The sequence below is a fragment of the Austrofundulus limnaeus genome, unplaced genomic scaffold (genome assembly GCF_001266775.1).
Source record: "Austrofundulus limnaeus strain Quisiro unplaced genomic scaffold, Austrofundulus_limnaeus-1.0 Scaffold687, whole genome shotgun sequence".
Taxonomy (NCBI): Eukaryota; Metazoa; Chordata; class Actinopteri; order Cyprinodontiformes; family Rivulidae; genus Austrofundulus; species Austrofundulus limnaeus.
Genome location: NW_013953089.1, coordinates 1 through 618, shown reverse-complemented (window position 1 = coordinate 618; position 618 = coordinate 1).

Below are 618 nucleotides of genomic sequence, written 5' to 3'. Positions count from 1 at the left end.
TTAGCTATCCGCTGTTGGGCTAATCTTTCTTTGACAGTGTATCACACAAAAATACGTCATCGTCACATGGCACTGCAGTAATCACAAAGTGGCAAATATTAATCAGTCACAGTTTTTCAGACGATTAATTACACATGATATGATTTTGCCCATTACTAATTGATGATGACTGTAATCTAATGACTCAAAACTTTAACTCAGTATCTAAAACTGAATGAATTTGTAATTTTTGTGTCATCCATTAGCTGAGGAGTCCGTGTTGAATTGGGTCGACTTAAATTAATAAAATAATACAAATGTAGGATTTTTCATCTAAATCTGTTCACTTCATGAGATATTTTGCCAAAAGAAACCTGGACAGAAACATGTTTTGCAGTAAATTCATCTTAAACATTCAGTTTTGCTCTTTCATGTGCAGACTTGGAATGACTGAGGGAGTCTCCTGTGGACAACAGGAAGCAGGCTTGTGGTTTTGTGGCTGTAGTTGTGTCGTGGTGACGTTGGAAGTTGTCTTGTGGGGTGTGAGATCCTGCAACCTGGGCTGTGGATGTGGCAGGCCGCTGCAGTCTAACCTTTCTCCTCATTTCTGTAGAAATGTCTCCCTCCTCTGGTTATTTT